Below are 25933 nucleotides of genomic sequence, written 5' to 3' on the forward strand. Positions count from 1 at the left end.
GGCAGGAGACCAAGTGACCGCCTGCGAGCTCACTGTTCTGACTGAGCGGGCTCTGTGAGCTTGCATTGGCTGCTGTGATTGTGTGTACAGTCCCCTGGTAGGTTTCTCAGGGCGAGGAAGGAGGTGGCTGATGCCTCCTTCCCCCCTCTTTTCTCCACTCTCTGTTCTCTCCCCTCCCTCCTGAGGCTTCCTGGCCTAGTTGGTCCTCCTACCAGCTGGCACCCTTCACCCATGGGGGGCTTGCTGTGGGCTCATACACTGAAGGTTAAACATGTGCATGTGCGTGTTTCGTCGAATTTTTTCTTTACACTGAACCTGACACAGATATTCTGTTACTGCCCCCATTTTACAGATAAGGACACTGAGGTTCAGAAGGTTTAGCTGACCCACATTCACTACAAAGTGGCCAAGCTAGGATTCAGACTCAGAGCTGGGCTCTGAAGCACTGTGTTAAATGAGCTTGAAGAGTTCAGGTACACGTCTTTGACTATCTGCAAAGGAGCTTGGTTTTGTATGACCCATGACCCAGCAGTTCCACTCCTAGGATCTACCCAAGAGAAATGAAAACACATGTCCACACAAAAACTTGCACACAAATGTTCATTGCAGCATTATTCACAATAGCTGAAGAGTGGAAACAGCCCAAATGTCCCTCAGCTGATGAATGGATACACAAAATATTAATCAGCCATAAAAATGACTAAGTGATACATGTTACAATGTGGATAGACCTTGCAACATTATGTCAAGTTAAAGAAGCCAGACAAAAGGGGACACATACTGTTTGATTCTATTCATAAGGACTGTCCAGCCAAGAAGCCAAATCTGTTGCTGCCAAGATAAGTCCAACTCATAGTGATCCTATAGGAAAGAGCAGAGCTGCTCCATATGGTTTCCGAAGAGTGGCTGGTGGATTTAAACTGCCAGCCTTTTGGTTAGCAGCCAAACACTTAACAACTGTGCCACCAGGGCTCCATGGAATGTCCAGAAAAGGTAAGTCTATGGAGGCAAAAGGTAGATAGCAGATGCCGTGCCTGGAGTGAGAACGGGAATTAACTGCAGGTAGGACGAGGGATTTGGCGGGGAGATAAAAATGCCTAACACCGATTCATGGTGATGGTGGCACCACTTGGTAAAGTGATTACAAACCATCGAATTAGACAGTTGTAATGGGTTAATGTCATGATATGTAAAATACACCTTCAGAAGAGCCCTGGTGGTCTAAAGGTTAGGTGCTCAGCTGCTAGTCGTAAGGTTGGCAGTGTGAACTCACCCCGTGGCTCTGCTATTTGCTTTTCTAAAGACTGTTGCTGTTAGGTGCTGCTAAGTCAATTTCCTTGGCCTTAATAATTACAGCCATGAAAACCCTATGGGTCAGTTCTACTCTGTCACATGGGGTCGCTATGAGTTGAAAATCTACTCAACAGCACCTAACAACAAAAATAACAAAATTGTTTAAAAAAAGTAAAAAAGTAACTCTGCTTTTTCCTCTTAGGTGATTTTTCTCATTCAAAAATGAGGTGTGGCGGCTATTGGCAGTTCACCAGTAATTTAGAGGATGTTCCTGAAGAAGAATAAAACACAGTGTTCCTGTCCTGTGGTGCTCCCCATGCTATCTCCAGGAGGCAGGGAGCTGGCGGGCTCCCATGACGGTGGCCCAGCAGAAGGAAGGGTTGGAGTAGGTACAGATGGGCACAGTTGGGCTGCTCATTTCTTGAGTTTGCAAGATCTGCTTCTCCAGCACTGAGAAGTGTCAGCCCCACGGGCTGTGCGAGCTGGCGCAGCGTCTTCGGCTTGGGTGTTTGTTCTCCAGGCCGCGCCTGAAGTTGTTTACAGTGATGGAGGCCCTTGGTCTCTGGCAGGATCTGGCTAAACAGTGTCTGATGGTTGCCGGCTTCCCAGATGGTCATCCAGGATAGCTGGGGAAGGGCAAGAAAGGAAGCGATTTGATTTTGTTTTGGTTGAAGCTAGTGCAACAGCTGTCTGTCTCTTCCCGCGGATCTGTGTACAGCTTTCTGTGACCCTGCAGTGGGCAGCAGCTTGAGCCTTAGTGGGCTGGGAAGGCCCACTGAGAGTGAGAGTGGGGGCTCTCGGTCTTCCCCAGGCTGGGCATTGTCCTGGAGGACTACTTCTCTGCTAACTTCGTCCTGGTCCCTCGTAGGAAGTGCCCAGATCCCTGGCACAGTGGTTAGGCTTTTGGCTGCTAACCGAAAGGGTCAGCAGTTTGAATCCAGCAGCCACTCCTTGGAAACCCTATGGGGCAGTTCTACTTTGTCCTACAGAGTTGCTATGAGTCCAAACCAATTTGATGGCAATGGAATTTTCTCCTAAGCAAAGATGTCACTTTGATGACTAAGTGCTTCTGACCCAAGCCACGGTCTTTTCAATTGCTTCATATTCACGTGGAAGCTGGGCAATGAAAAGGAAAGCGGAAGAAAAAATGATGCATTGGAATTATGATGTTGGAAAGGATATTGAAAATACCATGGACTTCCAGAAGAACAAATAAGTTAGTCGGAAAAAATACAACCAGAACGATCCTTAGAACCAAGAATGGCAAGACCTCATCATGCTTACTTTGGACACGTCATCAGGAAAGACCAATCACTAGAAAAGGACATCCTGTTTGGTAAGGTCAGTGAAAATGAGGGAAACCCTCAATGAGATGGATTGACACAAAAGCTGTGATACTGGGCTCAAACATACCAACGGTCATGAAGATGGTGTAGGACTGGGCAATGTTTTCTCCTATTGTACGTGAGGTCTTCTTGAGTTGGAGTGACTTGATAAAGGCAACTAACAATTCAACAACAACAGGCCTCTGGAGCATACAGCCACACTAGCTGAATGGCCTTGGCCCTGAGCCCCTGCCTGCCCACACCACCACCTGCTGCCCTGAACTTCCCACAACTCAATGCACCAGCCTGTGGCACAAGACTCCAGGACTCAACGCTGTTCCAATGGGGTGTTTCCTGAGTTCCAACAGTTGCGAAAATGCTGACAGTTGCCACCCTCCTCCCTAGTGTCATCCCTCCACCATAGCCCACCAACTCAAGGCTCAACCTCAGCTCATCCTTGCACCTCCCAGTCCTGCTTCTATGCAAGAGACGCCCTCCCTGAAAAAGATGGACCCACAAGCGTTGGGTACGTATGTCCATCTGAAGCAGAAGGTAGACCCATGCTCCCAGTCTGCATTGATACAGAGGAAGGCAGGTGGGAGATAGAGGGGAAAGTGCCCCGACACCCTACATGGATCCTGAGCTTCAATGCTGACTTTGAAATGGAGGGAAAGACACATCTTTCAGGACATTTGTTCCAACAAGGAAAAAGTGGCAAAGAGAAGTCTCTTCTGGCAGCTATCTCCTTATTGTTTCCTATGTTAAAAGATCTGGTAATGCTGAGTGTCGATCGGGACTGAGCGAGAGAAGGCAGCAAACATTTGGAAACGTGTCTTTCTGTTTCTGTCTGCACTTGCAACACAAACAGCTGTTACACACTTCGATTACTTTCTGCAAAGCTACAAATCAAAGATTCAAAACAGGATGTGCTGTCTTCTGCCCAGACAGGCTGCCGTGGGCTCCTGGGCTCTGCACTCACTTAGCATCTGGGTACTTACTACATAGGGTCAAGGCTGAGGGGTGAGGAGGGCCTTAGCCATCATCTGGGACCCACCCCATTTGCTAGATGGAGGAATCAGATTTAAAATGGACTTGTGCCTCGTGTGTTTTAACCATGGACAGTCTACTTCCTGTAAATCCATTGCAGACAGGCAATTCTAAATGCACCCAATGGTGTTTTTAAAGGCTAGGACCAGTTTTATATTTGCGGGACATAGAGGAGTAAACCACCACCCATTTAGTTTGTCCTACTGTGGTAACTAACTTGCATGTTGCTGTGACGCTGGAAGCTATGCCGTTGGTATTTCAAATACCAGCAGGGTCAGCCATGGCAGACAGGTTTCAGGGGAGCTTCCAGACTTATACAGACGAGGAAGAAAGGCCTGGCAAATCTACTTCCCCAAACCAGCCAGTGAAAACTCTATGGATCACAAGAGAATATTGTCCTATATAGTGCTGGAAGATGAGCCTCCTAGGCTGGAAATACGCAGTGGCCACCACAATGGACTTGAGCATGCCAACAGTTGTGAAGATGGCAGGACAGGGGCAGCGTTTCATTCCTTTTTGCGTGGGGTGGCCACACACCGAGTCCAGCTCTGTGGCAACCAACAACAGCATTCAGGGGTAGAAGCATGCAAGAAGCATTGTTATTAGACGGAGGCCTGCCATCAAGGGACAGTCCTTGACTTGATACAGTAGGAAATGGAAAAACAGAGGGCGGTCAGACCACCAGACGCTTTTGGGGCCCAAGGCCAGGGAAGAGAGGAGATCTTTAAATAGGAATCTCCCAATCTCTCTTGGAAAACAATGTTTTGTTACTTTTGTTTTGTTCCGTTCCATCAGGGTCTTCTCTTTATCATCTAAGTGTGTCTTGGTGGAAACATGCATTAATTCCTTGTCAGAGTTTCTTCCGACCTGTGGTGGGCACCACACGGCCAAGAAGAAACAAAGCAAAGCTATCACTCTGCCTCAGAGCAAATTCTCCTTTTAAATCTCTGCTCAATTCTTCTGAATATAAAAGTCCTTTTAAAGCTATTTTTGAATCTCATTTTACATTAATCTTCTAAAGTGATAAATTCAGTCATGAGTCTTAAACCTCTCACATTGAATATGTGAGCACCGTCAAATCCCACTCTTTGAAGCTTCTTTCGGTGGGCTTAAAGAAATGTGTTTATTTATTCCTACTCTGAATAGCTGAGGTTGTAAACCAGCTTTCTGCCTAACTCTGTTTACATGGCAACAGGCTGGTGTAAAGTGGCACACCCAATTATTTTTACACGCTTAGCTATTGGCTCAATAGTTAAGCGCTGGGCTCTAACGAAAAGCTCGGTGGTTCCAAACTTCCCAGGGGCTCTCAGGGAGAAAATGTTACCAAACCCGGGAAGGTAGGTCCTTGTCCGATCCACTCAGACCTGCCAATTATCTGGACACCGGTCTTTGAGAAAGAGAAAGTAACTGTATTGCAATGCGCAGAGCAAGGAGCCAGGAGGAAGTTCCTAAGATCTGACTCACCAAACTACAGGAAGCAGAGCTTATATGTGATTTGGGCAGCAAGATGGTGGCTGCACAAGCATACTGAGGAGGGAAAATTCTAGAAGGTGGCCAGGAAACGAGGTGATGTGGTTCTTGTCGGACCTCTGGCTTCAGAATAGGGTCCGGGTGATGATTTTCCTTCTGATGCATTCCACCTGTTGCTGCATCTTCTGTTGAGGTCAATTGGCTCTTCTGAACGTGCCGGGTGAGCCGAATCTGGATTGGGATAGTTTAAGGACTAATGGAAATTTACTGGCGTTCCTAGGGTCAGGTTACAAAAAGACCTGGTGATCTTCTTCCACCAAGATCACAGTCTTGGGAACCCTATGGGGCAGTTCTTTTCTGTCCTGTAGGGTGTCTAGTAGACAGAATCAACTTGATGGCACACAACAACAGCAACAACAACAACTGCTTGAAACTCAGGAGCACCGTGTGCGACGTGTCTGTGGTATCACCCTCATCTCTAACGGCACATACTGCTCACTGCCCTCATTAAATGAACAGATTAGAAGCCAAAACTGTGCAGTTGTGTTGTTTTCCCTTATAGTTGTGGTTTCAACTGGGCGGTGGGAGGAGGGGGCAATTTGCCTCCCAAGGGACATTTGTCAAGGGCTTGAGACTTTTTTTTTTAATAACTTGGAGTGGGGGGTGTTATTGGCATCTAATGGGTGAAGACCAGGGATGCTACTAAATATTATCCCACAATGTACAGGATAGCTCCTACCACAAAAGATTATCTGGTCCAAATGTCAACAGTGCCAAGCCTGAGATACCCTGACGTCCAATAATTCACTATTTTTATGCAATAAATATAAGCCTGAAAACATCCATCCTAATAGGCACCAAGACATCAGGACCCTTTGAAAAAGCTGTAAGACAATGTTTCCTGGGCTTTCTTGATACCTAATAAAACTAAATCCCAAGAAAATGTGGGGTGAAGCCTGACTGGAGAACTCCCACTCTGGATGATACAACAGTAGCTGTTTTTGTTCATTTGCACGGATTCCCTAAATGAGATCGCCACCCCCTTCTATGTGTTACCTGACTTCAGTGTTGGCTTGTTTTACACATCTTGGCTTTTAAATGCACATCGACCTCAGCAGAAGCTTCCATTTTCCCAGCTGTTCTTTCTTGCTGACCATGTGTAACAGGTGTGGCTTTCTGTGTTTTGTTTTAGTCAAGCAGGGGCCCTTCTGTGGGGAATCCAACCACCAGCCATTCACTGTGGTTTGGGGGGGCTCTCTCAGTTGCTTCTCACCACCCCCTCCCCCGTTCTATCAGTAGCATCACATAGTGATTGTTGTTGTTTTGTGCGATCAGGTGCAGTCTGACTCACAGCAACCCCATGTAACAGAGTAGAACCACCCCACAGCGTTTCTTAAGCTGAAATATTTATTGGGGAGCCCTGATGGCGCAGTGGTTAACAGCTTGGCTACTAACCAAAAGGTCAGCAGTTCAAATCCACCAGCTGCTCCTCGGAAAGGCTGTGGGGTGGTTCTACTCTGTTCTATAGGGTCACTAGGAGTTAGAAGTGACTTGACGGCAATGGGATTGGAATCTTTAAGGGGACAGATTGCTAAGTCTTTCTCCTGCAGAGCTGGTGGTGCGTTCGAACCGCTCGTCTTCAGTGAGCAGCCCAGTGCTCATCCGTTGTGCCACCAGGACTGCTTTCATAGTGAGTAGTGAAGGATATGTATGTTACACCTGAAATGAAGTAATGTAACTCACTGTAAACATGGCGTGTCGGTGTCTCTGGACCTCCTCGCCTGACTTCACGAGGGGCAGGAAAGTCATCATCAGCATCAACGCCTGAGACTGACTCCTCTGAGATGGAGGTCAGACATGACTCCGCCCTCCAACTTTTCTACCAATTCTGACACCAGCCCTCTCTCCCAGGGCACTCTCTATTTTTCTGCTGGGTTCGATAATTTGTTTCAATGGTCACACAGAACTCACAGACAATACCCATGAATATGGGGTTTATTAGGGAAGCAACAGGTTACAATCCAGGCTCAGGAATAACTCAGGATACAGTTCTTCCATCAGGACAGCTTCTTGGCTGTGTCCATAGGCAGAACTTTGTCTGGCACTCAGCCTCTTGGTCCTCCAGTCCTCTGGCCTCTGGGGCCTCTTGGGCTGGCCTGGGCTCTGCCCTACTCTGGGAAGTGTTACAAAGCTCTTTCGTTCTGCCAGTAAGTGCCCGGAGGCACCCCACTCCACCAGCAAACCTTCTGCCGAAAGGCATTCAGTTTTCTTGCTCTGAGGTCTGGGAAGCCCACCATGCTGTCTCCTGCCAGAATCCTGGTTTTGCTGCTGCTGCTGTTTCTCTGCTGTGCTTGCCACCGCTTCTCAGTGTCTTGAACCATCTGCAGTGTTATAGTTCTCTCTCCTGGGTCTAGGAGGTTCTCAGCACAGGGACACCAGTTCCAGAGGATGTGCTCTGCTCCCAGCTCTTCTTTCTTGGTGGTAGTGAGGTTCCCCTCTGCTCTGGAATTGACTCTCCTTTTTAAGACTAGCAGGATGGCAAAATTGACCAATCCCCTCATCAGGGTTCCATATACTTTATTTGCATGGTCCCACCTAGTCATTTTGTGGGAGGCACAAAGATTACGGCTAGAAGGACCATATTACATAATTCACTGCACCACACTCACCTACCCACTTTCTTCAGTAAGGAATCAATTTTATGCCCTGATTGTGATAAGAAGGTCAGCTGAAAGGAAAGTGATCTATAGTAAAATATATGTTTCCTAGTTAAATGCTCAGGGACGGCGTCTCCAGGAGACACAAGGAATCACATACAGCTGATTGCCCCCCACAGGGGAGGTCGCACCCATAAAGGCAGAACTGACGCAAGCATGCTGTTCAGCAACTCAAATCCGTCAGTGGTGTTGTGTCGGGGATGCAACTCCAAAAAGCAACTCCTGGCAAAGCCCCACACAGTGAAATGAAATCTTCCTGAGGCCCACATGGAGATTACGTTCTTGAAAAAGGCAGCGTGTGTTGAAAATGCTTTGTATTAAATGCAAACTGGCATTAGGAGCTTAACTCCCCCACCCCCGGCAAACAAACAAACAAACAAACAAAAAACAGCTGCCTTTGAGTTGGCTCTGACTCATGGCAACCCTGTGTGTGTCAGAGTAGAACTGTGCTCCATAGGATTTTCAGTGGCAGATTTTTCAGAAGTAGATTACCAGGTTTCTCCTTGGAGGTGCCTCTGGGTAGGCTTGAACTTCCAACATTTCAGTTAGCAGCTGAGTACATTCACCGTTTGCATCAGCAGGGACTCCCAACTGCACAAAAGCCTCCCGCAAACACACCACACATTGAATACAACTAGCTGACAACAGGAAAACTGCCCGTTTTCTTTCATTTAATGGCTTGTAGCCACGTTTTCCTGGGGCCATATTTTCATCCCTGGTGTCAATTAGTCTTAATCCTTATTTTCACAAAACCTTAACAAATCTGTCAAGGTGGTGGATATGACCCAGGATCAGTCAATCACAAATCCATCAAGGTGACAGATATGACCCAGGATCAGTCAATCATTTCTGAAGTTTTAAGAAATACCCATTCCCTTCCAGGATCCATACTTCGTCACGGACTGCCTCAAAGAGCGTGTATTCATATTTTAATGCAGAGAGCGTGACAAGAAGACACAAGAGCTGTTGCAGCTGCCTTGGAGTGGAAAATGTCCTTGCCACAGGAAAATCAGCTCTGGAACCCTCGGCAGCTATTGGCAGGATCAAAGGACGTCAGAAGAAAGGAGGGAGCTAGGAAGTGGGCCTGCTGGGTGCTAAGGTCACTCCTCCCTGTTTACAAGGTATTCGCGTTTGTTCCTCAGAAAGATTTTTCTAAATCCCTGATACTCAACTGCACCTTGGAGTCAGGAGAAAGTATATCCATCTTGGAAGGAGATGAGCGTTATCAGTTTAACCTTCTAGCATGATCCGTGCACAGAAGCCACATCTGAGCCCCCAGGAATACTGTGTTCTTGCAGATAACTAGCTAATGAGAGAGCATGCTGAACGGTGGCTAAAAGCCAAGCCCGCGAACACCCCCTTCCTAATTCCTCCTCCAGAGCCAGGGAGAAGATCAGGAGATTCTTCTCCATGTTTCCTGTGCTGATAATTAACCACCAAGTAAAAAAAAAAACAGGGCCCAGTGAGCATTTTGTAATTTTTTGCTTCGAGATGAAGCGCAACTTTGAAAAGACCTCGTGAGAAATTGGAGATGCTGGTTCAACCCAGTGTGTTGCCTAGAAATCAGGATCATGGAAGATGAGTAATACAAATCGTGGCTCTCCGCTGTGTATGTGTGTTTTGAAAGTGGATTGAGGAGTGCTGCCTTTTCTTAAGACATTTTTTAACATTTAAAAATCCCACAGCAAACCTCCTACGTACAAAAAGCAGACCACAACCCTCCTGGGACTCACACAACCTGTTCTCAGCAATGTAAACAGTACTTAGGGATCTGCGCACATTGCTTAGCAATGAAAATACAGTGGGTCTACTTTACTTCTGTAATACACGTCTTCAGAGGAGAAGGCTTTTCAGTAAAGGGTAATTTTCTCTCTTCTGAGGGCCAGAAGCCAAACACATCACAGGAACCAGGCAGACATTTTTCACATTTTCAACAAATTTTGTGGAAAGGAAACAAACAAACAAACAAAAAAGAGTAATAAAGTGGAGCTTGATTTTTCTAGAAAAGTTTAAATGTAAGAAAATGAATCAGGTGCTTAGTAACTTTTATCGTGGAGATTTTAGATACGCAGGTGACCAGTAAGTTTAATTCAGCATCTCTCCAGGGTTAAATGCTCAGCTGCTAACTGAAAGGTTGGTGGGTCAGCCCACCCAGCGGCCCTCAGGAGAAAGACCTGGCGATCTGTTCCTGTAAAAATTGCAGCCTAGAAAACCCTGTGGGGGCAGTTCTGCTCTGTCACATGGGGTCACCCTGAGTCGGAATTGACTCGACAGCCCATGATAACAAAAAACAACAAGCAGGTGTTTTAATAACTATTCAATTGTGGGAGAGCCTCCTCCTCCCCGCCCCCCCCCCCCCCAAAAAAAAACCTGTTGCCATTAAGATAATTCTGACTCATAGAAACCCTGTAGAGGCCCTATTTGCCTTTAATTTGAGGGTGTTTTCATTGGGGTCAGCACGAGACAAGTTGTTTCCCTCAATACACCCACTTCACCATCACTTGACTTCCGAAAGCATTTGAGGCTCCTTATTGCATCTGGGTATGTCTTTTTCCTTCTTCTTTTTTAAATTGAGTCACTGGGTGCATTTCTGGAATGGCAGGACCTGGGAATTTTTTTTTTTTCCTTGTTACTCGCTTTCTGAAAATGATTGCATCTGAGAATCTTAGACCAAGAGAGGAAAAAGTCTTCTCTAGACTTAAATTACGTCCTTTATCTTAACAAGTTACACAGAATTTGCTGATATTTCATTCTGGGCTCTGTGTGAGAGCCCTGGAGCAGCTCTGGAACTAATTGGCTTCCGCCCTTTCACTGAGAGAGAGTCTTCAGTTATTTCACCAAAATCCCGTTTCTACCCTTTGCTTTAGAGAGCAGAGCCCTCATCAAACTCTGCTCCCAGGGAGCACTTTATTACGGAAACCTCTGCATTCCTTATGATTCCTGGGGTGATCTCCTGCGATGACAAGAGCTACCTTAGCTGGGGAGATGGAAAACAAACAAACAAAAGACAACAGCAACGAAATCAAAACAGTTCCCATCGAGTTGATTCTGACTCTTGGCGACTCCATGCCTGTCATAGTAGAACTGCGCTATGTGGGGTTTTCAGTGCCTGATTATTTGGAAGTAGATTGCCAGGGCTTTCTTCCCAGGCATTGCTGGGTGGCCCTTTTTTTTTCTGAATCTCCAACATTAACCATTTACACTGACCATGAAATTCTTAGCATTAATTAGGATGGTAGTAACATTACTCAGACGGTTTGGTACCCAGGAAAAGGAGGCTGGCACAGAGGAAAGAAGAAATCCTATAGGGAGACCTCACCTTCTTTTGGGCACCCCTCGGGCACTGCAGCAGAGATGACTTCCTTACAGGCAGCTGGCCCTGGGTCCCTGAGCCCCCAGAAAGGGAGGCTTCTGAGCAGACCCCAGTGACACAACCATGGATGACCCAGAGTATGAGCAGGGGGCGGGATCCGTGAGCTCAGAGCATGAGTCATGCCAGGCAGCTGAGAGGCACTGTGGGCGTGTGGGGTGTTATCCGGAAAATAAAACAAACAATATATTTATCAAACCATTCTTCCCTTGAGACAAAGTGTGAACGCTTGATAAGAAAAATGCATGAGGTGGGATAAAGAAAAGATTAATCTAGTGCAATCTGTTTTGCTTTCTGTCCCCCTATTTCTACACAAGCAAGACCCAAAAATTATTAATCTTACATCAAGCCAGAAAAGCTGCCAGTCTCTCGAGTGATTTCTAATGCAACCAGGAGCAGAAGCAAATGACCGCACTTTCTTTGTCTCTTGCCTTCTTAGGCAGCTATTTGGTAAAAAGCCCGGGGGTGCCTACTTCTTCCCCCAAACGGGGTTGTGAATTAGAGGTGGGGTCTCCAGGTGCGGGCCCCTCTGTGGTGCACACCGTGCATCTATGGACCAGCTGCTGCGGACGCTGCTGACCGCCTGGTCACGCTGGCTCAGTGGTGCTCACGTTTACAGGTTCTTGCATGTCTCTTCTCCCTATTCTCAGGGTTTCAAACATGGCTGGAGACTAAGTGACCAGGGCCTTGCTCATGAGCTATCCTGAGAAAACCCTCACGGTAACCTGGCTCAGGGGAAAGTTTCAATACCCTCCTGGGTCCCACTGGCACAGGTTTCCATCGGAATATTCTTATTTGAGTTTGTGGGTGGGCGGGTGGGAGAATATCTAGTGATGTTAGTGTCCTAGACATCTATATCCTTATCCATTCGTTGTTAGTTAGTTGCTGTGGAGTTGATTCCGAGTCATGTTGACCCCGTATATGCAGGGTAGAACTGCTCCATGGGGTTTTCAAGGCTGGAATCTTTTGGAAGAAGGTCACCAGGTCTGTCTTTCGAGCAGCCTCTGTTTGTGTTTGAACCACCAACCTTATAGCTAGTACTCAAGTGCTTCACCGTCTGTACCACCTGGGGACCCCATCTATACCCAACCATGCCCATGTCCTTATTTGTAAAAAACAGGGCACCATCAAATCTACTCAGGCTCATGGTGACCCCATGTGTGTCAGAGTAGGACTATACTCCACAGGGTTTTCAGTAGCTGTGACCTTCTGGAAGTAGATTGCCAGGCCTTTCTTAAAAGGTGCCTCTGGGTGGACTTGAGCCTCCAACCTTTTGCTTAGCAGCTGAGTACTTAACCATTTCCATAACCCAGGGATTTCGTGTCCATATCCTCAACCTTATCTTTGTATAGCTTTCATCTTATGAGACATTTCATTATTACATAAAGATCTTTTTGGTGAGAATGCTCCTCTTTTGTGGGGAAATTTTATGTCTTAACTTGTGTCGTTCAAAGATCACTGCTTTTAGGGTAGTAGTCTATGGTCTCCTTTTATTGCCAATGACGCTGTGAATTTGCTTAAGTGATTCCATCAAGTAAGTACAAGGTCTTTGCTTCTTTGCTGTGCATTCTGTTTCTCTTCAAAATGCCCAGCACCATCTGTGTCTACAGATCCATTTGTGTAACCCAATAACAGCAGTAGACAAATGCATCCTGTTTTTACAAGACAGATGTTGACTAAAGCAACAGATTTTCAGGGATAAAATGGAGCCATTTAAGGGTCCTCTTGCCCAGTGCCCTTTTGGTTGATTCTTGAATTTTCTCTGTAGCACTTTCAATGAGAAAGAAGGGTTGAGGGCATGGATGTTGGTGTGAAGAGTGACGGGGTTTGAATCCTGGCTTGTGGCCTGAGGAAAGGCACTGTGCCTCTCTGGGAGACCTCCGTCTGATGGAGCTGAGAGTGGACCTTCTCTCCCAGACAGTGTCGATGACTGTTGACCCCACACTGCACCTCATGCTCTGGGAATCACACGCTGTGCAGAGAAAGGCCCCCTGGACCAAGGAGGCCAGACACTCATGGTTGTACCCCCATGCAGTGCCACTCCTCTCCTCAGTTCAGAAAACCCAGTTCTGTTCAGGCAGCTCCATGTTCAGGAAGGGTGGCCCTCCCCCAGGAAGAAAAAATAAACCATGACTAGCGAAACATGGGGACTCCATTCCCATTCTCCAGGTGGGGTTGGTGGTAACCATGAAACCACTTCTGGCCAGGGGCCCATGATGGGGACAGAGCTGCGGAGGCTTGGAAGGAGTTTGCTCCCTAGTTAAAAGACAGTGTGTGAAGCTTCGCCTTCCTTCTGTCTGTCTTGAATGTGGTTATTTGGATGGATGGGCTACTTGAAGCTGTGCCACCATGGGGCAGCAAACCCCAGAAGTAACCCACAACATGCTGAAGATGACAGAATAGGAGTAGAGGAAGAGCCTGGGTTCTAGATGGGCCACTGCACCACACCTGAGACTATCCTTCCTCCATACCCCTTGTTATGGAGACAATTGCACATCTTTTGTGTCTGATGCACTCTTAGCTGGGTATTCTGTTTCTTGAAGCTGAATATATCCTAGCAGATAGAATCATACAGCCAAGCTTTTCATCTTTAACTAGGCAGTTCTCTTTCCTTGAGATTCTTGCCTCGACTCCCTAGAAATATTTCAATGTTCAGGGCAAGAGATATATGATTGAGTTTCGTTCAGAGATGGTCCTCTCCATCCACAACTGCCAGGACTCAAGAGAAAGAAGACGAGAGTCAAAGGCAAGTGAGAGAATTAAGAAAACTCAGCCATTTCAGCTTCCCCGGGCAATTTTTTTCCTGTAGTGCTCTCTGCATCCTTTTAAATTTTGTTTTGGTTCATAATGAAGTCCTTATTTGGGCAGGCTGCCTGCAAACTTCAGTTGGAAACTTGACCCTGGAAAGTTCCTTAATTAGAAGTAATGTGATTAATAACTAGGCTTATATAGGCTAATGACTGAACTCTGGCTTAAAGTTTTGGAGACTCGGGGGAAGGAGTTAATTCCTTGCTTGCCTGCAAGAGCTGGAAGCATCTCCTCTGAGCTAGAGGAAAGGACACCAGAGGTAACTGGCCCACAGCCTGGCACTCCAGGGTGCTTAATAAATATTAGATGAATTAATAAATTACAGGATAGACACATTTTCAAAATACGGAAAGCAATAAATAAAGCCAGGCGGAGGGCAGTGGGGTTTCTGGATGGAGCATAGGGACTTCAGGGGTCTCTCCCTAAGTTCACCCATTATTCAGTGCAGTAAGACGCTGTCTCAGTCATCTAGTGCTGCTATAACAGAAATACCACAAGTGGATGACTTTAACAAAGGGAAGTTTATTCTCTCAGAGCCCAGAAGGCTAGAAGTCTGAATTCAGGGCGTCAGCTTCAGCGGAAGGCTTTCTCTCTCTATCGGCTCTGGACAAGGGTCTTGTGATGCATCAGTCTTCCCTTGGCCTGGGAGCATCTCAGCACAGGAACCTCAGGTCCAAAGGATGCGCTCTGCTCCTGGCACTGATTTCTTGGTGTTATGAGGTCCCCACGTCTCTCTGCTTGCTTCTCTCTTTTATATTTCAAAAGAGATTGGCTTAAGACACCGCCTAATCTTATAGACCTCATCAGCATAATTGCCGCTAATCCATCTTATTACGTCATAGTGATGGGCTTTACAACATGTAGGGAAATCACATCAGAAGATAAAATGCCAGACAATCACAGAATCATACAAGGGAATCATGACCCAGCCAAACTAACAGATATTTGGGGGGACACAATTCAATCCATGACAAACACCAAGGTATGTGAACAGCAGCACAATATGGGAACAGCAGGAGCAAAATTGAGGTGGTAAGAATCAGTGGAGTCCAGGGGTGCTGCACGTGGGCTGCAGCAGGGGGATCTTGATGCTCTCTGGGAACTGGGTAGCTAAGGTTTCATGGAAAACAAAAGAGCTAGGTTTTTACCTTACAGCAGACGTTTCCAAAGTGTTCTCCAAGCATCTCTGTTGTTGGTAGCTGCCATTGCATTGACTCTGACTCCTGGCGACCCCGTATGCACAGAGTATAACTGCTCCACAGGGTTTTAGAGGGTATGACCTTTCAGAAGCAGATAGCCAGGGCTTTCTTTCAAGGTGCCTCTGGGTGGGTTCAAACTGCCAATCTTTTGACTAGTGGCCCAACATTTAACCATTTGCACCACCCAGGGCTCCCCAAGTCCCTTCTGGGGAGGGGAATCCACAAAATCAAAACTGCTTTCACAACCACACTACGCTATCCTTGGCCTTTTTCACTAGGCTGACATCTGCACTGACAGAGAAAGAACAGGGGTGAGGACCACCATGGCACCTCAGCATAATTCAAGGCAGCAGCACCAACGTCACTGCTTCACCTCTGCACACTTCAGTGAAACAGAAAATCCATTTATATATATAGATATTTATGTATGCTTACATATGCCTATATAAAAATTTACAATAAATTTACAGTCTTTTCTCACACAGGGAGCCCTGGTGGCACAGTGGTTAAGAGCTCAAAAGGTTGACAGTTTTCCAGCCACTCCTTGGAAACCTTATGGGGCAGTTCTACTTTATTCTATAGGGTTGCTATGAGTTGGAATCAACTCTACAGCAACGGGTTTATTCTATTTTACTTTTTGGTTTGGTTCTCACACACATCAAAGAAAAAAAAAAAACCAACACACACACACACAAAATGCCTGTTGCAGTCAAGTTGATTCCAACTCATAATGACCCCATGGGACAGACTAGAACTGCCGCATAGGATTTCCAAGTAGTGCCTGGTGGATATGGACTCTTTTGGTTAGCAACCAAGCTCTTAACCACTCAGCCACCAGAGCTCCCATACAATATATTATGCAATATATATTATGCCCTATGTGAATATAGATTAACAACAATACATATCATTGCTATCATCATCTCTGCACTTCTTGCCTGTGAGTTCTCGAAGGCGGGAATCACGTCTTAGGTGCCCAGCACATGGCCTGCCCAGAGTAGCTCTTCATCAACTGTGTGTTAACCTGAATTGCAGCACGTGTAGCAATTTACTCTATGCATTTTGTCTCCAGTTCTCCTGTTTCTGGGGGAGGGGTCCAGGCTCTCACCATCCTTCCTCTGCTGACTGAGAGCGGCTGCAGCTGGGGGCATTACTACTGTGCTCCAGGCAGGAAGAGGCCCGTCTTTACAATTGAGAGGGGACATCCTTCCTAGGGACTTCCGGGCATGACTCGCTGGCAATAATTATGCATGTGGCCACCCCTCGCTGCTGTGTAATTCGTGAGTATTGAAGCAGTGTCTCAAAACTTCGAGTGGATTTATGCATCCGTAAAAAAAAAAAAAAAATTTTTTTTTTTTTTAATTTACCTTAACTATATCATCTGTCAGTTTGTCATACTGTGGGGCCTTGCGTGTTGCTGTGATGCTGGAAGCTATGTCACCAGTATTCAGATACCAGCAGGGTCACCTACAGAGGACAGGTTTCAGCTGAGCTTGCAGACTAAGACGGATTAGGAAGAAGGACCCAGCAGTCTACTTCTGAAAAGTATTAGCCAGTGAAAACCTCATGAATAGCAGTGGAACACTGTCTGATATAGTGCTGGAAAAGGAGCACCCCAGGTTGGAAGGCACTCAAAAGATGACTGGGGAAGAGCTGCCTCCTCAAAGTAGAGTCGGCCTTAATGATGTGGATGGAGTAAAGCTTTTGGGACCTTCATTTGCTGATGTGGCACGACTCAAAATGAGAAGAAACAGCTGCAAACATCCATTAATTATCAGAACCTGGAATGTACGAAGTATGAATCTAGGAAAATTGGAAATCGTCAAAAATGAAATGGAACACATAAACATTGATATCTTAGGCATTAGTGAGCTGAAGTGGACTTGTAATGGCCATTTTGAGTCGGACAATCTTATAGTCTACTATGCTGGGAATGACAACTTGAAGAGGCATGGTGTTGCATTCATCGTCAAAAAGAGAACATTTCAAGATCTATCCTGAAGTACAATACTGTCAGTGATAGGATAATACCCATACGCCTACAAGGAAGACCAGTTAATATGACTATTATTCAAATATATGCACCAACCACTAGGGCCAAAGATGAAGAAACAGAAGATTTTTATCTGCTGCTGCAGTCTGAATTGGACAGAACATGCAATCAAGGTGCATTGATAATTACTGGTGATTGGAATGGGAAAGTTGGAAACAAAGAAGAAGGATCAGTAGTTGGAAAATATGGCCTTGGTGACAGAAACAAATGCCGGAGATCGAATGATAGAATTTTGCAAGACCAATGACTTCTTCATTGCAAATACCTTCTTTCACCACCATAAACGGCGACTATACACATGGACCTCGCCAGATGGAACACACAGAAATCAAATTGACTACATATGTGGTAAGAGACGAAGGAAAAGCTCAATATCATCAGTCAGAACAAGGCCAGAGGCCGACCTTGGAACAGACCATTAATTGCTCATAAGCGAGCTCAAGCTGAAACTAAAGAAAATCAGAGCAAGTCCACGAGAACCAAAATATGACCTTGAGTATATCCCACCTGAACTTAGAGACCATCTGAAGATTAGATTTGACGCATTGAACACTGGTGACGGAAGACTGGACGGGTTGTGGAATGACATCAAGGACATCATACATGAAGAAAGCAAGAGGTCACTGAAAAGACAGGAAAGAAAGAAAAGACCAAGATGGATGCCAGAGGAGACGCTGAAACTTGCTCTCGAATGTCAAACAGCTAAAGCAAAAGGAAAAATTGATGAAGTAAAAGAACTGAACAGAAGATTTCAAAGGGCGGCTAGAGAAGACAAAGTATTATAATGACATGTGCAAAGAGCTGAAAATGGAAAACCAAAAGGGAAGAACACGCTCAGTGTTTCTCAAGCTGAAAGGACTGAAGAAAAAATTCAAGCCTTGGGTTGCTAATAGTGAAGGCTTCTATAGAGAAAATATTAAATGACACAGGAAGCATCAAAAGAAGATGGAAGGAATACACAGAGGCATTATACCAAAAAGAATTAGTCGATGTTCAACCATTTCAAGAGGTGGCATATGATCAGGAACCGATGGTACTGAAGGAAGAAGTCCAAGCGGCTCTGAAGGCATTGGTGAAAAACAAGGCTCCAGGAATTGATGGAATATCAACTGAGATGTTTCAACAAACAGATGCAGCACTGGAGGTGCTCACTCCTCTATGCCAAGAAATTTGGAAGCCAGCTTCCTGGCCAACTGACTGGAAGAGATCCATATTTATGCCTATTCCCAAGAAAGGTGATCCAACCAAATGTGGAAATTATAGAACAATATCATGAATACTACACTTAAGCAAAACTTTGCTGAAGATCATTCAAAACCGGCTGCAGCAGTGTATCGACAGGGAACTGCCAGAAATTCAGGCTGGTTTCAGAAGAGGATGTGGAACCAGGGATATCATTGCTGATGTCAGATGGATCCTCGCTGAAAGCAGAGGATACCAGGAGGATGTTCACCTGCGTTTTACTGACTATCCAAAGACATTCGACTGTGTGGATCATAACAAATTATGGATAACATTGCAAAGAATGGGAATCCCAGAACACTTAATTGTGCTCATGAGGAAACTTTACATAGATCAAGAGGCAGTTGTTCGGACAGAGCAAGGGGATACTGCATGGTTTAAAGTCAAGAAAGGTGTGCGCCAGGGTTGTATTCTTTCACCATACCTATTCAATCTGTATGCTGAGAAAATAATCCGAGAAGCTGGACTATATGAAGAAGAACGTGGCATCAGGATTGGAGGACGACTCATTAACAACCTGTGTTATGCAGATGACACAACCTTGCTTGCTGAAAGTGAAGAGGACTTGAAGCACTTACTAATGAAGATCAAAGACCACAGCCTTCAGTATGGATTACACCTCAACATAAAGAAAACAAAAATCCTCACAACTGGACCAATGAGCAACATCATGATAAATGGAGAAAAGATTGAAGTTGTCAAGGATTTCATTTTACTTGGATCCACAATCAACAGCCACGGAAGCAGCAGTCAAGAAATCAAAAGATGCATTGCAATGGGTAAACCTGCTGCAAAGGACCTCTTCAAAGTGTTGAAGAGCAAAGATGTCACCTTGAAGACTAAGATGCGCCTGACCCTAGCCATGGTATTTTCAATTGCATCATATGCATGTGAAAGCTAGACAATGAATAAGGAAGACTGAAGAAGAATTGATGCTTTGAATTGTGGTGTTGGCGAACAATATTGAATATACCATGGAGTGCCAAAAGAACGAACAAATCTGTCTTGGAAGAGGTACAACAAGAATGCTCCTTGGAAGCAAGGATGGTGAGACTGCGTCTTACATTCTTTGGACATGTTGTCAGGAGGGATCAGTCTCTGGAGAAGGACATCATGCTTGGCAGAGTACAGGGTCAGCGGAAAAGAGGAAGATCCTCAATGACGTGGATTGACACAGTGGCTGCAACAATGGGCTCAAGCATAACAATGATTGTAATGATGGCTCAGGACGGGGCAGTGTTTCGTTCTGTTGTCAGAACAGACTCAACGGCACCTAACAGCAACAACAACAATTTACCTTAATGTAAAAATAACGCATTAAACAACTAAATAGGCTGCCTGCCCGGAACACTGGATGACAGCTGAGCTTAGACCTTATTCATTTGGGGACCTTGAGTTCTGCTTGACACCCACCATGCCTCCTTGGAGAAGCACTTTCTCAGAACCCTCCCCCAGAATGTGCCAGACAATTCTTATGGTACAAATGCAGCTTAACTACATTCTGGAGGGTTGGAACTGTGGAATCTGGGAGGTCTGAATTTAGAATCACTTATAGATTTTGAGTCCAGAGCAAATGCTTGTTTAGAGAAAATAAGTTAAAATACAGTCATGGCTAAAAATGCCCTAAACAGAGATATTGATTATTGTTTGATACATCAAAGGATAACAAAATTGCTGGAACTCTTACAATTTTCAAAAACAAAACCTGTGATTGGAATGAACACTGCTGTGCTCCTGGAACCCTGCAGGCTGGAAAACTGGCTCCAGTTTGGAAGTGCGGGCTTAAGACGCTGCAGTTGGTCAAGGGTATGAGATGTGTTCTTCTCTGCGTGAAGGTAACACCCCTGGCCCTTTGATTTCTCAGTGTGGGTGGATTTGCCCTGGTCTGGCCAGAGACCCCGTCTTCTTGCACATCCCTGCATTCGCTTAGTGTGTCAAGGCTGAGGCCCTCGTGGACATCAGGTTCTCTGGGAGGGGCAGAAGGCATACACACGACAGACACCATCCTCGCCACCGACATCCATTTCAAGAGAGAGAATAAAAAATAAGCAAATGCTCGCGTTAATTTCAGAAAGTGATAGGTGCTGCGAATCAGATAAAATTGGACGACTTTGGGGGGTCAATATCAGCTAGGATGGTTGGGAAAGACCTCTCTGGAGAAAGGCTATTTAAACGGAAGTTAGCTCAGCTAAAGGAGCCCTGGTGGTTAAGTGGATAAACACTTGGCTGCTAACTGAAGGTAGATGGTTTGAACCCATCAGCTGCTCTGCAGGAAAAAGATGTGGCAGTCTGCTCCTGTAAAGATTACAGCCTCGGAAACCCTGTGGGGCAGTTCCACTCTGTCCTGTAGGGTTGCTATGAGTCGGAATGGACTGGAAAGCAATTGGTAACAGGAGTCCTAGATAGTTCATTTCAGAAAGAAGAGAAAATGAGTTCAAATGTCCTGAGGTGCTAGGGAGCATGGCATGCACTAGGGAGGTTTGCTTCATTACCGGAGCTGAGTGAACAGAGGGGAGAGTTATAGGAGATGATGTCAAGCAGAAAGGCAGAGGCCAATGGAGAAACAACTTCATATGCAAAGGGAAGAGGCCCCGGATAAGTAAAGCTTTACTGAAAAACAAGAACAAAGTGGGAGGCCCCATACTACCTGATTTTAGAATCTATAATACCCCACAGTAGCCAAAACAGCCTGGTTCTGGTACAACAACAGATACATAGACCAATGGGACAGAATTGAGAACCCAGACGTAAATTCATCTACTTATGAGCAGCTGATATTCAACAAAGGCCCAAAGTCCATTATTGGGGAAAAGACAGTCTCTTTAACAAATGGTGCTGGCATAACTGGATATCTACCTGCAAAAAAATGAAACAAGACCCATACCTCACACCATGCACAAAAACTAACTCAAAATGGATCAAAGACCTAAACATAAAATCTAAAATGATAAAGATCATGGAAGAAAAAATCAGGGACAGCGCTAGGAGTCCTAATACATGGCATAAACAGTATACAAACACTACCAACAATGCACAGACACCAGAAGAGAAACTAGACAACCGGGAGTTCCTAAAAATCAAATGCTTATGCTCATCTGAAGGCTTCGTCAAAAAGTAGTAAAAAGACAACCTACAGACTGGGAAAAAATTTTTTGGCTACGACAAATCCCATCAGCATCTAATCTCTAAAATCTGTAAGATACTGCAAAACCTCAACAACAAAAAGACAAATAACCCAATTAAAAAATGGGCGAATGATATGAAGAGGCACTTTACCAAAGAAGACATTCAGGCAGCTAACAGATACACGAAGAAATGCTCATGATCATTTCCCATTAAAAAAAAAACCAAACCCACTGCCGTCGAGTCGACTCCGCCTCATAGCGACCCTATAGGATAGAGTAGAACTGCCCTGTAGAGTTTCCTAGGAGCACCTGGCGGATTCCAACTGCCGACCCTTTGATTAGCAGCCTCAGCACTTAACCACTATGCCACTAGGGTTTCCGAATTAGAGAAAAGTAAATCAAAACTACAATGAGATACCATCTCACCCCAATAGGGCTGGAATTAACCCAAAAAACACAAAATAATAAATGTTGGAGAGGTTGTGGAGAGACTGGAATACTTATACATTGCTGGTAGGAATGTAAAATGGTATAACCACTTTGGAAGTCAATTTGGTGCTTCCTTAAAAAACTAGAAATAGAACTACCATATGATCCAGCAATCCCACTCCTTGGACTATATCCTAGAGGAATAAGAGCTCTCACATGAATAGATACATGCACACACATGTTCACTGCAGTGCTGTTTACAATAGCAAAAAGATGGAAGCAACCAAGGTGCCCATCAATGGATGAATGGATAAAGAAATTATGGTATATTCACACAATGGAATACAGTGCAACAATAAAGAACAAGGATGAATCTGTGAAACACCTCTTAACATGGAGGAATCTGGAAGTCATCCCGCTGAGTGAAATTAGTCACAAAAGGACAAATATTGTATGAGTCCACTATTACAAGAGCTCAAGAAAAGGTTTAAACATAGAAGAAAACATTCTTTGATAGGTATGAGGGTGGGGAGGGAGGGAGAGGGGTATTTACCAATTGAATAGTAAAACCAAAAAACCAAACCCAGTGCCGTCGAGTCAATTCCAACTCATAGCGACCCTATAGACAGAGGAGAACTGCCCCATAGAGTTTCTAAGGAGCGCCTGGCGGGACAAGAATTATTTTAGGTGAAGGGAAGGACAACACACAATACAATGGAAGTCAGCACAACTGGACTAAACTAAAAGCTAAGAAGTTTCCTGAATATAGCCAAACACTTTGAGGGACAGAGCAGCAGGGGCGGGGCCTGAGGACCATGGTTTCAGGGGACATCTAGGTCGATTGGCATAACATTAACAATAATGTTCTGCCTCCTACTTTGATGATGGTGTCTAGGGTTTTAAATGCTAGCAAGTGGCCATCTAAGATGCATCAATTGGTCACAACACTCCTGGAACAAAGGAGAATGAAGGACACCAAAGACACAGGAAACTATGAGCCCAAGAGACAGAAAAGGCCACAGAAACCAGACGCTCCATCAGCCTGAGACCAGAAGAACTGGATATTGCCCAGCTACAACCAAAAACTGCCCTGACAAGGAAAACAACAAAGAATCCCTGATGGAGCAGGAGAGCAGTGGGATGCAGACCTCAAATTCTAGTAAAAAGACTTAATGGTCCAACTGAGACTGGCGGGACCCCAGAGATCATGGCCCCTGGACTCTCTGTTAACGCAAAGCTAAAACCATTCCAGAAGCCAACTCATCAGACAAAGATTAGGCTGGACTATAAGACACCCTGGTGGCATAGTAGTTAAATGCTATGGCTGCTAACTAAAAGGTCAGCAGTTCGAATCTACCAGGCACTCCTTGGAAACTCTATGGGGCAGTTCTACTTTGTCCTATAGGGTCGCTATGAGTCGGAATCAACTCGACGGCAATGGTTTATTTTTTTTTATTTTATAAGGCATAAAATGATACTGGTGAGGAGTGTCAGTCTTAGCTCAAGCAGACACATGAGACTATGTGGGCAGCTCCTGTCTGGAGGTGAGATGAGAAGGCAGAAGGGGACAGAAGCTGGTTGAAAGGACCTTGGAAATACAGGACGGAGAGAAGGAGTGTGCTGTCACGTTGTAGGGAGAGCAACTAGGGTCACATAATAATGTGTGCATAAGTTTTTGTATGAGAAACTGACATGAATTGTAAACTTTCACTTAAAGCACAATTAAAAAAAAAGAGAGGAAGAAAGACAGAGGCCAGCTGCACAGGAGGAATAGCCCTGTAGGGAATGTTTCCATTTCTTTTTTTTAAATGTGCGCTTTCTCCTCTATGTAATCTTTATCAATAGCTCTTTAAGTGAACAAACACGTGCCTCTCTCACATGAGTATTTATTTTTTCCTCTGTGCTAATCCTTCTCCTAAGGCAGTGGTGGGTCCATGGTAGAATTCTCTCCTTTCATGTGGGAGACCCGGGTTTGATTCCCGGCCAGTGCACCTCACGTGCAGTCACCACCCATCTGTCAGTGGAGGCTTACGTGTTTTTAGGATGCTGAACAGGTTTCGGCAGAGCTTTTTTTCCAGACTAAGACAGACTAGAAAGAAAGGCCTGGCGATCTACTTTCGAAAATTAAAAAAAAATTAGCCAGTGAAAACTCTATGGATCACAAGAGTCTGATTAACAACTGATCTAGGGGATGGTGCAGGGCCAGGCAGTGTTTTGTTCTGCTCTCATGGGGGTCACCGTCAGAGGCGGACTTGGCAGCAGCTAAAAACAACAATCATTCTCAGTCCTTTCAAAGCTTCCTTTCAGTGTTTTGAACATCCTCAACACCCTGGCCACTCCCTTCCAGCTGAGGACCCTAAACTAGTAACCATGACTGTGACCCCAGTCACCGGAGCCAAAAGGGGCCATCTGTAAGTAAGTCCACCCCCCTGTACCTTCTCCGTCATCATGAGACCCTTAGCTCCAGCATGCATCAATAACTCTCCTAAAGACTCTCAGCACTGGCTTCAACCCCGTGTTACGGACGGGCTCCAGAGAAGGAACGAACGCGAGGGCCTTAGGCTTTGCTCGTGCTGAATATTCAGATTCTTATGTTATTTTCAGCCAGAAAATTCCTTTTACTTGGATGAACAATCAATGCCCACAGAAGCAGTGGTCAAGAAATCTAATGACATATTGCATTGGGCAAATCTGCTGCAAAAGACCTCTTTAAAATCTTAAAAAGCAAAGATATCACTTGTTGACTAAAGGTGCAACTGGCCCAAGCCACGGTATTTTCAATCACCTCATACACGTGTAAAAACTGGACGATGAATAAGGAAGTCTGAAGAAGAATTGATGCCTTTGAATTATGGTGCTGGTGAAGAATAGTGAATGTACCATGGATCGCCAGAAGAATGAGCAAATCTGCTTTGGAAGAAGTACAGCCAGAATGCTCCTCAGAAGCAAGGATGGTGAGACTTCATCTCACATACTTTGGACATGTTATCAGGAGGGACCAATACCTGAAGGAGGACATCACACTTGATAAAATAGAGGGTCAATAAAAAAGAAGACCGTCAATGAGATGGATTGACACAGTGCCTACAATAATGGGCTCAAACATAGCAACGTTGTGAAGATGGCACAGAACTGGGCAATGTTTCGTTCTGTGATACATGGAGTCGTTATGAGTCGCAGCCAACTGGGTGGCACCTAACAACCACATCCTTCAGGTTTCTGTTCACAGGCTGACATCACTCCAACCAGAAAATTCTTAACATCTCATCAGATAAATAAGCTCAAACCAAGAAGTTTGAGATTTTGGTCAAGAAAAGAAGAAAAATCCCTGGGCTTATCCAACAAAGAGCCTCAACATGAAGCTCTTATTAACTGGCATGACTCTTTCTTAGTCTCTTGCCTCAAGAATGACATACCAATGTGTCTGCAGTTAAATCATTTTGCTTTAGACTTTTGGCCTCTTCTCAAGTTCCTTAAATATCTCCTTCTTAGTTTATTTTATTGAACAAGGAATCCATATGTGCATTGATTATATTGCAAGAGAAACAGTGTTTCTTTCAGCTGGTGTGGAAAAGAAATCTGTTTGCTAAGGTGAGATCCATGGTCTGTTCAATGGCCAAGTCCCCCAGGAACTGTCCCATGCTGTGTGACACATCTGTGGCTGGGTTTTCATCTCTCAAAGCTGACACACCATCTATTGTTTCCCAGGCTGAACAATCGAGAAGCGTGCAACAATAGGGCCACAGATAAAGCAAAACATTGATCTTTTGCTCTAGGCTCCACTAGCAAATGGCTGGACCCCCACTTCCCTGTCCTGTGGCTCATGTGGTCCCTCAGGTGTCTCACTGTGCAGCA

Source organism: Elephas maximus, chromosome 25, assembly GCF_024166365.1.
Source record: "Elephas maximus indicus isolate mEleMax1 chromosome 25, mEleMax1 primary haplotype, whole genome shotgun sequence".
NCBI lineage: Eukaryota > Metazoa > Chordata > Mammalia > Proboscidea > Elephantidae > Elephas > Elephas maximus.